The 13,077-nt window shown below is 36.2% G+C and overlaps 1 protein-coding gene across 2 annotated transcripts in view; it reads left to right on the forward strand.

Annotated features, from left to right (window-relative positions):
* Positions 1-13,077, forward strand: part of MDFIC (MyoD family inhibitor domain containing) — a 46,268-nt gene that overhangs the window by 16,265 nt on the left and 16,926 nt on the right. The gene's annotated exons all lie outside the window — the stretch shown is intronic.

Here is a 13,077-nt window from a genome sequence, read left to right on the forward strand (position 1 = left end):
GCATTTTCATTTAATTTTCATTTCACCCTCTCCTGGGCAGAGAGGCATTTTCACAGATAGTTGTATCCTTACAGTTGCAGTCTTCAGAGTTTTAGACTGGGTCTTGGGTGTTTACAGAAGTCACCTGTGGAAGGACCTGAGGGCTGCTCAAGTCCCTTACTTGTAGACAGAGCTGCTGTGGGATGCAGATGTGTAGTCTCTTCCCTTTGACTTTAGGCTGAATGTTTTGAAGCAATGCAGTTAATGATAGACTGCAGCAGGTGAGGGATTTGTATACGCTGTGGTGACTCCATGTGGAGAAATAAACTTCTTGCTGTTGTTGCTCCATTTACAGAACAGTAGTCAAACTTCAAAAACTTCAGTGAGAACTTTAAACTGCACCAGATGACCATAAGATAGATGTATGTATTCTGCATATCACTAGTAGCCAGAATTACCTGGAGCCTTTCATTTCCTGTTTTACCTTACTTCTGACTCAGAATATCATCTGAATTTATGGTCTGAGGCTGGGGAAGGTTGGATGGCAGTAATCATCAGTAACAGACAAAGGTGAAATTCTTCAAGTAACATGAAGATTACTGTGCTTGCTGTGTTTGAGCCTGAAGTAAATTGTATCTTAATTTCAGAATATTTTCCTTTGTTGTATTGGTACTGTCTCAGAATTAATGTGCTGTTATGCCTAGATGGGAAAGAATATTTATATTCTTTTCTTGATTAGCTTCTCATATAGGGGAAAAAGCACAATATATTTGTAGTGGTTCCTTAAAGAGGAAGAGTAATAAAACTCTGTGTTCTACATGAAATATCATACTACAAAACCAATGAGTCAGTGTGGTTTCAGTCTGCTATTTTCAGTACTAACGGTATTCAGTTAGCCATTTTTAGCAAAGACACCAAATTACAAAGTGCATGAAAGTATCGTCATTCAAGTTGTACTTTTAGGAACCTGTTTTCTGGAAAAAATGTCTTGAACTTAAACCATAGCAAAAATTCTCATAGTTTTTCTCTTTTTAAATTGTATTTTATATTTGCTTTTGTTTGTGGAATGCTTGGAGTCAGTTTATACACCTGAAAAGTAGTACTGTGTACTGTGTGTACCTTAAAATAGCTAAATGAATTCTTCAAAATTAATTCTTCAAAATTTTAATCTTTTAAATTTTTTATTTACTGATAAAAAAGTGAAAGATGAAGAGGGGCTTATGGTCATAGCAGAAGGCTTAGCTAAGTAAATGGTTAAACATTTTTCTTCTTTAAATAGCTATCCAGAGGAAAGAAAGGTCTGAATACTACTTAATTGTTCTGCATTCTGGTAATATCCACAGTGCAAAAGTACCCACAAGTACCTTTCCCTGAAGGTATTATTGTAAAGGACAAGGAAAAACAGGAGTCCGTGACCTATTTTCGTGTTGTTGTGGTGGTGTTTTTTTGTTTTCCCTTAAAAAAAATCATCTTCATCGTCCAAACCCAAGGGATCCCTTTGAAAAACATTCAAATGTCAAACAGCTGTGGTCACTCAGGCTATTTCTAATACCTGTTTTTTCACTTATTATACTGATGAGGTAGACCTCCAGAAATATTGAGGCTTGATTTAAGAAAATGATGAATTATTTGCCACCTAAGCCATAAATATTTTTAAATTAACTGTAGTGTTTTGACATGTGAAAAACGTGGTTTTGTATGGAGACTGTTCTTGAAATTTGTGATCATGAAATGCAAATCCATGGCATTCTAACACAAGAGCTTTCAAATTCTGAGTCTAGACCCATGAAAATAAAAGGCTTAGCTTTTAAACCTGCTTCCCTCAAATTCTTTGCAGTATCTTGGTTATCATGTTTTTACTCTAATCCAAAGCTATAAATATTATGACACTTCATTGGAGAAAATTGTAAGATTTATCAATGTTAATATTAATTACGGCAGAATTTCAACTAAGAGACTATTTCCTGTTGCAGAGGTTCCTCAAGCTTAAGTGAGTTTTATTGATTTACAGCTCAGATTTAAGGTGGTATAATGTTTGCATAAAATGTTATGAAGTTTGCTTTTGAGACAAGTCAAGTAGAGCAAACTCTTAGGCAAGCCTATAAAATATGTGGCCTATGAGTCAGATTTGACCTTCAGGGCAAGTTTTTGCCCCTGAGACAGCATAAGCCATTTGCCCATTCCTTGGCAGAGCTGGAACAAGCCTGCCTTCAAGTATGGGTAGCTCTGAAATACATCTTTCTTGTAAAAAAAATGTTTTTAAATGTAAAAATGGGCACTTTTCAGTATTGTGAATAAAGTTGACATAGCACAGATTTCACTGCTGTATCTGCACTCCATTTAAAAAAATGTAAATTACATTAGAAGGATTTTAATTTTCTCTTCAAATAAAGGGATGTCTTCTAAATAAGACAAACCAAAAGGTTTTCAGAGGAAAGAGTTGCAAGTAGCACTGATTCAAAGCGTGGGCCTCGTCCAAATTTATATGTTACTTAAAAGCATTTTTAAGCAAAAGGTGAACTAAATAAATTTCAGTGAGCTAAATTACCTAGTTTTATAAGTTGAAAGAAATATTTTTGGTATTTTTAATAGAGAATGAAAATGATTCAATATGTAATGTTGAATGCCTTTAAACATGTTGAAATAAGAATACTCCCTTTCTGTATGTTAGAGATAAAAAACATTGTTCTGCTGCTATTCAGTCAGTTCTGCAGTATAAGGACTTGCAGGTGCTACTGGCCTCTACTATATTGAAATAATTTGGGCACAATAATTTAATACAGATTTATATCTTGTTTCATGAGCAGAGTGGAGAATAAGAATTTTAGCTCAGTTGTGGGATGAAAGAAAAAAGTTTTACAAGTAATTTCATCTCATTAAAACAATTTACCTGTTTCTTCAGATAATCTGGTGCTTTCTTCTTTGTGTTAATGCAGTTGTCTCTCTGAATTTTTGTGCTTGTAGCTGTTGGTCACTGATGTGACACTGTATGTTTCTAGAAGGACAGATTTGTAACTGTGTGGTTCAGAGATCAGAGATTTCTTGTGAATTGTTTGAGCAGCTTATGCTTTGCTTCCTTTCAGGAAACTAAGTGGATCTTTTTTAGAGGAAGTTTGATCTTCACCAGGCACAGTCAGCAATCTGACTTATGCAATGCTGTAAGGGATGTGTGCATGAGCAGCTGGCAAAAACTCATTTAGCTTTTTTTTTATTATTATTATATTGAATTCATATAATGGAGGTTGTGTATGAAAGCTTGGCCAAGCCGGGTTTGTCCAGCTGAGTCAGAAGGAGGACTTCCTAGATCATTTTGGTAGAATACAGTAAATAAGAAGTAAAAAACATTTTCCTTTGTGCTAAGTATTGTGTGTTAAGAATATTCATCTTTGAACTGAACACACAAATCTCTTAGTTGATAAATTTTTACATTCTGAAATATAACATTGCCTTTCCCTTCAGCATAGGAAACTACCATTTTCGTGTAAAGCAAAGTTAAACTGCCTGTGGATTGGGGAAGGGAAAGGGCAGTGAGATGCAGCATTTAGTCCATGATTCCTTGTGGTTTTGAGAAGGAAAAAAGGAGAATTTGGGTTTGTCAAGGACTCTGATAGGAGGATTTTTCAAGGTGTATTCTCAAGAATCTGATTGGTAAAGTGGCACAAAAACATTTTGGGTGGGATTGTGCCATATCTCTTCAAGGCACATGAAAACAGTTAGTTCAAAAAAGGAAAAAGAGCTCTCATTTCTGGGTCATCCTGATGCTGAGCTAGGGCATTAGTGGCATAAAGCGGCCCAAGAGCCACCCACTTTTGGTTATGGTAGCTCTGTCTGGACTTTCTGTGAGTGACTCAAAATCCTTTGGTGACCTGGGGTCCCTGGAGTGCTTTGGGATGGGGAAGCCCTGCTTCTCCAGCCCATGGGCATAGCAGCCAGATGGATTGGTGACCAGGGACCTTTGCCCATCTCCTAGACCCTGCTGCCCATAAGGGAATTCCCATAGCTGAAGGATATCCATAGCAGAGACTAACCCATCTCTATGTTTAATGTCTGTGTGGATACATGTTGCTTCTCTCTCTCCTCACGTTTTGCTTTTTCAGGATCAGGAAATAGATGGACACTTACTGCACTCTCTGCTACCTTTCCACATCTTTTTTATCCTGCTGACAATCATGCTATTAACTATCCAGTCTGTATTAATGACAACCTGGGTCATGAAGAGTTATTGTTGTGGACCTTAAGCCCTCGCCCTACTTTCTGACACAGAATTTCCATTTTCCATCATGCTGCTATTGCTGAATGTGGCTGATTTTTGGCGTGGGCTCCAGAAGCCTCTCTGACCTTGAGTAGAAGGGGAACTATTGCTTCAATGCTAGATCACTGTATAAGTATGATGTGCTTATCTTAATTTTATTTCATTGCTTATCAACTAGTGCTTTGTCATTTAATTCTCTTCTTACTTGTAAAATTTGTAGCAAATACTTCGGCTCTAGTGGGATTTTACTTGTGAATTTTTTTGTTTCTCCTTCCCTATTCTTCTCTGCCCTCACAGACTGAAGTGGCTCAGATCACTATGTATTTTTTGCCTTTCTGTCTCCTTCCCCTCCAGTGCTGTCTTCTGCTTCTATGTGGTTGCTATCTGCTCTTTTTTCTTTTGATGTTTTTGCCCTACTATTGTTTTAATAATGTAAAATCCCCAGTTTTAGCCTGTTCCTCATAGTTACTGCCCATTTGTTTCTCCTGTTCCATTTTCCTTGCAGCTGTACTTTCTCTCTTTCTTCCTTTGGATTTCTGGTTCTTGATATTAGCTGATGCCAAACTTAGCATCAGCTCTAGGTTGGAAGAAAGAATAGCGGAGAGAAAATAAGTGCAGCAAAGGGCTCAGAAACTCAGTTATCATTGTGTATGTTACTGGTTTTGTACTGATATTTTGTTTTCCTGAAATCTTTTTACATTACCCTCTCATAGTTGCTTTCATTCTGATTTTGCTTCTAGTTTTTATTTCTGCATATGATTAGTTTTGTTAATAGTAGCATTGGGTCTGTCACTTAATGTGAGTGGAGGTCTAAGAAATCAAGGCAGCAGTGAACATTAAGGGAATTGCTCATTCCAGACATTTGCCTTCATGTTCTTTTCAAAACCAAGAACAGCTAGTTTTTATGTATATTTATGAGTTTAACTGAACACTCAGACTCGTCTGAAAACTCAGTATATATGACCAGCAGAGAATAAACCTGACCTTTGAGTATTTTCTCACTCAGAGGCAAATGGTGAAATGGTGAACGGGCTGAGCTGAGCAGCTGTTTGACTCACCATCCCACATTCTTTTCTGCAGTGAAATAGTGTCCAGTTTGTCAGTGTTCACTGGGGTTTTGAGGAAGGCAGCAGGAGATACTGAAGCCAAGAGGACCTGTTTGTGCACTTGCCCAGGTTACGGCTGTTAATGACATTGAGGTTATCTCTCCTGGTCGGTACATCCTGCTGTGCTGCTTACACAGCAATACCCAGCAAGTGATATCCTGTTGTTTGTAGCTTCTCTTTGATGTTTATTATTTGATTTGGGAACAAGTAACACAATGGTGAGGGGCATCAAAACTGTTCCAAATATTTGACTTAATGTCTTAAATTCCATGGGACACCAGTGTGTCTTTATGCAGTGGTATAACCATATGTTGTAATAAGTATTAATTACATAACTGCTGTAATTGTCATGCCAACAGCTTGGATTTTTTTTTTTTTTTTTTTTTTTTTTGCGTCAAGTGGTTAATTAACCTTCCTTTTAAAATTAGAGCTCCAAAAGCAAAGCTTTCTGTTTCTCAGTGAGATGGGATTGTATTGGTTTATACCCTTTGTATCCTTTATGGTTTGGGGGACTGTCTTCACATTTATTAAATCACTGACTATTTGTGTTGAAGAAATAGACCACTTTTAGCACTTTAGAAATTAACAAAAAGCCTAATTCTCTGATTAGTAATGCATTTATTATTTTGTTCTCAAATTCAATTTATAAGCCACTGTGCATTATAAAGCAATATTTAACAAAAAAAAATCAAGTAGGTTAAGGTGCCTCTTAATAACTTACCTATGTAGAAAACATAGGACGAAATAACTAGACAGTTCACCTTAAATAGAAAAAAACTAGCTTCAGCAGTAATTAATGAATGTGTAAAAAAAAAAAAAAACAAAAACACCAAAACAACCTAAAACAACCCTTAAGTATGCCCATGGAGCCGTGCCCATGAGTTAACCTGCCTTTCACATGTCTCTAAGTCATTGTACCACTGCTGTAAATTAGTTGTAATGCTATGAAACGTAAGAGCAACTAGACTGCAATTGTTGTCCAGTCCTCTAGCAGAATGTATAAAGAGGAAAATGAATAGATAAATGTTGTATGTGGAGAGCTTGCAGTAAAATTTCCTACTTTTGAACACAGCTTTATATAGAAATTTATTCCACAAGTGTCTGGACTCCTGTTACCTGTAATGTCCTGTTTTGTGTTTGGCTCTTTTCTTGGATTTTTCATGGTGAGCTACTGCTGTTCGTTCTCAAGAAGTAAAAAACTGTAAGCTACTTCATGTGGCTTAACAATCATTGCATTATGTGAATCATCTTTCTTTCTAACTATATTGTGATCTAGCAAGAATTTCCAAATCATATGCAAAGTTGACCATAGATGCCAATATTTGCAGTCTCACCAAAAATTGGCAAGATTTGTGTATGATAAAGAAGGAGAATTTACCGATAATCTAATAGTAATTAGAAGACAAAAGGATATTTGGATTTTGAGAAAATTGTTAAAAGATAGGTAATTAAAAATGTTAAGGATTTACTCAGTTCAGCAATGATTAAAAATTTGCTGTTGCAATCATTAAAAAAAAAAATCAGCAAGCATTTCTTCATTTTGCAAAAACACATCAGGAAAGAGGATTTGTAAATAAAGAATTTCAGTCGACATTTTCAGTAAGCATGCCTATCAACTTTGTAAACCTCTGGCTACCAGCCCTATTCATGCTTCCCTGTGGTAACTGCTTCATTCTGGCTATGTCAAAGACATCTTTTTACAATTCCTGCAACCCTTCAAACACTGTGTAAGGTCCTGCAGTGCCTTCCTTTGGAAGCACTGCAGGCGTCTTTGCACAGATTTAAGAGTACTCTTGGCACCTTCTCGTGCACTTGTTTCGCCTTCTCAGCCCATAAACACACATGCACACATGCGTTTGCCATTCTCGTCAGACCTTCCTCGACTGAGAGCTGATGGGATAAAACGTCTTTTCCCTTTGTCCCCTGCCAGTCCCATTTCTGTTATACCTGGTGTTCCCTGGATGTGTTCTCACATGTATTTTAACAAAGTGTTCTCAGTGTGGGTCCTGTAAAAGTCATACCAGCAATTTTACTACAGTATTTTCATTACAAAGGGCATCCTGTTTCATAATAATATATTGTATTCATTTTGAAGATGTCCTCATGTCTTACAAGAAGCAATTCTAAAAGGTGGTTGATGCTGTTAGTTGGTACTTTGTTTTCCTTGTAAAGTCAGCATGGTATAAAAAATTCAGTGTAAAAAATTGATTTTAAAAGATAGATTGTACCTTGATGGTACCTTGTTATTTAGTTAATGTATGCTTTCTGTGATATGGAAGCTGCAGTATATGCTATTTATGTCCTAGAAAATATTCAAAAATAATTGCTGACAAAAGCCACTTCACAGGTTGACTCAGAGGTACATCTTGTAATCTGAATGTTAATATTCTGGATAGCTAGGCAGAGAAAACTATTGATGTAGTTTGAAGATCGTGTAGAGACTAGTCAGGATTTTAGTTAGAAAAGTGGGAAGGGAGAGAGATTGAAATATTTGAGGTCTCCCAGCTTCACTGAAATTTTGTGCTTATTGAGCATATGCATGCATACAATTTGTAATATTTTTGAAAAGGTAAGATTTTTTGCTAGTCAGTTGGAAATGTTGCCTTTTATATCTCAGGAATTTATGTCTTTTCCAGAAGCAATTTGGAATCACCTTAATTTTACTCTAGAATCCAGGCAGCCCCTGATTTACTGTGAAATCTATGACTATCTGTCATCTGCTTTATTTTTCCCCTCAAGCTCAGGTCTATGTTATGAAGAAGCATTGATAAAAAACAGAGGCCTGATCCTTACCTCCCTTACATATGGTCTCATCTGTGTGATCCATACAGAGGGAGCAGGAACAGAGATCAAACAATTTCCTCAGCTCAAATTAGCATGTAGATCTTGGCTTTCCACATTAATGGACCCAAGCAGGACCTCTGTATTTCCTAAAAAGAGCTCATCTTACTGTGGTTGCAGCTGTTCTGGGGACAGAGAAGTGTTGAGGGTACTTTGTATTTTCTCAATATGTGAAAATACCAAAGGTTACAATTTTTACACAGAGGAGTTACCCATTTTATTCCTCCCTAGTCCACCTGCAAAAATATTGCTTCTGTAGCCTGATCTGATGTCATAAACTATTATGTCATGAATGAAGATAAACAACATTCTTACCTCTCTGGGTATGCAGTCAGATGACCCAGGCTGTAAACTAGAAAGTATTTTTTCCATCAGTGGCATTGGCCAGCCTAGCAAACTCCACGGGCATCTGTATCAGCTGCTTTGGAATTGCTTTTGATGTGATTAGGCTACTAATTAGCTGTTTCAATTCTTCTCCCTCCTGATGTTTTCTTTTGATTCACTTTGACTCCGAGGAGTCTGTATTCTATGTTTGGTTTTGTGTTTTGTCTAAAATCCCTAATGATAGCTTAGACTGTCCTCTTTTGGTTGAGTTTCCCTGTGTTGACATATATTTTTCTGTTAAATGCATGCATCAGGATTTTTCTCTTGGAATAGTTGTTATTTTGCAAGCTGTAAACAATGTATTGTCAGCGTGCATCTATACATGCATATTCATTTAAACCGTTCTAATGATTTTACAGTCTGAATGAGAATGTGCATAGTTACTTCAAAACCATGAAATCCATAGTAAATGTTTAGTACTTGAATATTTATTCACTAGATAGTAACCTCACAATTAAATTATTATGTAAAGTCAGTTAAATAACAGCAGAAGTTACTGCATTAAGGCTCACTTTGCAAGGAAACCAATGACAAGGAAGCAGTGAAACACGCTAATAGATTATATGCTATAGCAATATATTGCCTTTTTATTGCTTTTCCACAGGCAGCAGATTCATGTATAGTTATTACTAGCTACATTATCTGCTACTTTTCTATCAAAAAAGATTCAGTCTGTTGAATCATTAATCCAATATTTATCATTCTTATTGAAAATCCACTAGTGTTAGCGCTGTATAAAATATTGACTTAAATCTACTAGTTTTGCTAAAGATTAAAAACATATTAACCTAAAATGCGCAGTATTTCTTAGGACATTTGAAACTATTCATTGTGGATGTTTGAAATGACAATATTTCTATGTTGTATGAGGAATTTTTTTTTTTTTTAATCTTTAACATATAGTAAGTGACCAGTGCCATCCTGATTTGAAGATGCTGAATGTTCATCCAGCTCATATGTGAAATTTTGATGTGTATTGCATTAGTTACTGAATATCAAGAATAAAATTTTTGCTCATACATAGAGTGTAAAATGGGATCTTTTGTAGCAGCACACGGCCTGTTTAGAATGATATAACAGGCGCTGAATGTTCACATATCAAACAAAATGCCATCTTTCTGTAGAAAAGAGGTGTCAAAAAGTTTCTTTGTACCTTTAACGCATGTGATTATGTAGTACAAAATGCAGAGTTTGTAAAATTTCTTGAATATACAGGCAAAAAATGAATAATTCAAAACAACTCATAAGTTCTACATTCTATTGTATCTTTTATAACGCAGGCAGAAGATAGCATTGTGTTCCCAGTAGAGCTGAATTTGCACAAGTTACACCTCTGAAAATGCCAGATGGTCTATGGTCTACTTTTGAGAGCTGTCACATATGTAAAGATTTGAAAAAAGAAAGACAGCTGAATGAGAGCAGTGGATCATTAAAGAGAGAGTGAGAGTCCCTGGGTATCACTGTGTTTTAAGAAGCATTGTGTCGTTCCCCATATTACACCTTTTTTTTTTAAGATATACACAACCTTTAAAAAATAAGGTAAAAATATTTCTGTTTTAAACTGAGTGGTTGTGGCTTAGTCTTGGAATTGTCAATTGCTTTTGTTCTTTATGCTAGAATGCGGTCATATGGTTCCTAATTGGTTTCAAGTGTGTTTTAACCATAAGATTCAGGTCTCCCTAGTGCAAAATTATCAATAAAGTTAAAATAAATTTAAATTGAGATAACTAATCCATTTGGGGTTTTATTCCATTTTGATTTGACCTGCGTATCACATGTGAATACTGTAAAGCCAGTCAGCTAAAAAGTTGTATGTTAATGCTAAAAGGCTGAAGTAAGACTACTTTGGGAACTGGATTATTTAATAAAAAAATAAAAAAAATAAAACCAAAACAAAACTCCAAAAACCCATAGTAAAAATAATAATAAAAGCAAAAACTGTAAGTGTTTAGATTCTTCAAGACTTCCCATTCACCCACAGTTTGACAGAAACACACCTAATTTTGAAGACTGAATTTCAGAAAATTTGTCAAGTTACTGTGTTGTAGCAAAGCACCAAAAATATACAAACAATTGTAAGCTGCCACCACCAATTTAGCTGGCTTGGAAAAGGTCATAACTGTCAGTTTTAGAAACTTGCATGTCCAGACATACAGAATTTTTAGTATAGTCTAGTGCTTTTATCTATTGAGGAAGGTTAACCCCTCCCCCAGTAATTCTAGGTTACTGGTACAACTCTACCAGTCCACACTTGGGAATCATAGGCAGCTCAATGTAAGGAAATACCACTACATGGAATGTGAAAACCACTGTTCATTAATAGTACAATTTATGTTTGAGTGGGGTAATGAAAATAAAGCTATGGGGAGCTATGGCAAAGAAACTGAATTCTAGAGAGTAAAATTGTGATTCCTGATGTTGCCAAAGATTTTATTTTTCACTGTGGTTAGGTCTACACTGACTGTTTTTAAAATGGAAGAAATACCTTTTGATTTTTAACAAAATTAGTTTTGCACATACATGGAAGGATGATCTACACAAAGGTTCCTGGTAGTATACTTCTAATGAATCCTATTCAGGTAAGAGTAAGCTCCCGAAAAATTTGGTTTGGGGCCTTTACGAAAGTCTGTAGATGTTAACAGGATATATGCTACAGAGAGTTGAAAGAAAAAGAAAAAAAAATGAAAGAATTTGAAAGTGCCATGTTTATGCTTCTGTTCATAGGTTTTGCAAACACTAATACATTGAAAGGAGAAGCAGTTTCAATATTGCCAGTGAAAATTTTTTTGGGCAGTGGTTAGTTCTTCAGGTGTAAGGTATCATTGTTCTAATGTTCTGTTCACTTGGAGGTTCGAGAGCAGTTATTGCTGGTGATGGAAGGAAATTATCTTTGTTTTCCCTGCAACATCTCTGGGGAGGCTAAAGCATAAATGTTTCCCCCAACCCTCCCTTTCTTTCCTGCAACACAAAATTATCACTTTTGCCAAGCAGATTTAATCAGGGTCACTCTGACATAGACAGATGCAGGCAGTCTAGGTCTTAAGATCTTCTTAAAATCTTAGTTGCTGTGAATAAAAAATTCAGATGGCAAGAAAAAACAAATTGGTTCATATTTAAACTGTTATGAAAAATATCCCATTTTGCCTTTGAATGTGACCAGGACTTAAAGTTTAAGATTTGTCTGAACTTTAATCTGGACAGGTGTCATGGGTTAACCCCAGCTGTCAACTAGCACCACCCAGCTGCTTGCTCACTCCTCCCCCCAGTGGGATGGGGGAAAGAATTGGAAGGGTAAAAGTGAGAAAATTTGTGGGTTGAGATAAAGACAGTTTAATAGGGAAAGCAAAAGCTGTGTATACAAGCAGAGAAAAACAAGGCATTTATTCACCACTTCCCATCGGCAGGCAGGTGTTCAGACATCTCCAGGAAAGCAGGGCTCCAGCACACGTAACAGTTACTTGGGAAGACAAATACCATTGCTCCGAACATCCCCCCTTCCTTCTTCCCTCAGTTTTACATGGTGAGTGTGATGTCATATGGTATGAAATATCCCTTTAGTCAGTTGGAGTCAGCTGTCCTGGCTGTGTCCCCTCCCAACTCCTCCTACTCACTGGTGGGGTGGGGTGAGAGGCAGAAAAGGCCTTGACTCTGTCCAAGCACTGCTCAGCAGTACTGAAAACACCCCTGTGTTATCAACACTGTTTTCAGCACAAATCCAAAATAAAGCCCCATACTACCTACCTAGAAGAAAAATAACCCTATTTGTCCAAAAGTTTGGTCCCTTGTACCTGAAGTGATCAGTGGAGATGTTTCTTTTATGGGAAGCTAACTATAATTATCTATACATACTGTTATCTCCGGCATGAAGCTATACCGTGAAATCATCTGAAAATGGATGTGAATCATCTGAAAAGAGAATGAACTGCAGCATTGTTTTTCTTTACTGCTGGCAATGTCTGATCTCTCTTCAATTGAGTGTTCAGTAGAATCTGGGCTTTTTACTTGACATTAGATTTATAAATAGTTGAAGATTGGACTGTCTGAAAACCTCTTTATGTCCAAGCATGATACAGCAGTGTTTTGATTAGGAGAGGTGATTGGGCTGATGCTTTTTGATTATGAAATCTTGTTGTGTTACTATGTGTGTAGTTTAATTAGTTTTTGAATGAAGTCTGCATTTTTTTTTTTTTTTTAAATAAGAATCTTTAATTGGAAACCACTTTTTTCATTACAGAGCTTTACATAAAAAATCTTGCATCTTATCTTTTTTTTTTTTTTTTTTAGATACAGACTTTAAATACATAGACAGTGTATTTTCCATGTTATTAAAAATATGCTCCTTTATGATACAGTAGCTCAGCAAAGAATGGTCAAGGTTTTTGACCCTCTCATTAGAATTGGTTTATATCATGTACTCTGGGAGTCTTAACCAGGCCTCTGCAGATTCCTGCCTCGATAGTTTTGCATTTTTGTTCTTGTGACAATTTCAGTTTGTTTCCATTAAAGTCCTAACTG

The sequence above is a fragment of the Athene cunicularia genome (genome assembly GCF_003259725.1).
Source record: "Athene cunicularia isolate RWA chromosome 1 unlocalized genomic scaffold, athCun1 chr1_part2, whole genome shotgun sequence".
Lineage (NCBI taxonomy): Eukaryota > Metazoa > Chordata > Aves > Strigiformes > Strigidae > Athene > Athene cunicularia.